The sequence below is a fragment of the Protomyctophum bolini genome (assembly GCF_963924005.1).
Source record: "Protomyctophum bolini genome assembly, chromosome: 22".
NCBI lineage: Eukaryota > Metazoa > Chordata > Actinopteri > Myctophiformes > Myctophidae > Protomyctophum > Protomyctophum bolini.
This window is the reverse complement of record NC_137883.1, coordinates 3,997,861-3,998,124: the sequence shown is the minus strand read 5'-3', so window position 1 is coordinate 3,998,124 and position 264 is coordinate 3,997,861.

Genomic DNA, 264 nt, shown 5'->3' with positions numbered 1-264 from the left:
GGAGGTCCCTAATTGAAACAACATATTGTCAGATGCGGGTGGTCGGCCCCGGCCAAATGACATAATTATATTTCTTGGGCGTCCTTGACATGAAAACGTTTGAAAGAATGAAACATAGGGTTTTTCTTATTTTTTCTTTTTTTTTAGAAAACTGTCAGGATTCAGAAGGCTTAACCTCCATCCTGCTATACGGTACAGCATGTCCCGCTCTCTCTCTCTCTTGTCCTCTTCATTTAGCTTCCTTTCTTATCCATTCGCCCTCAT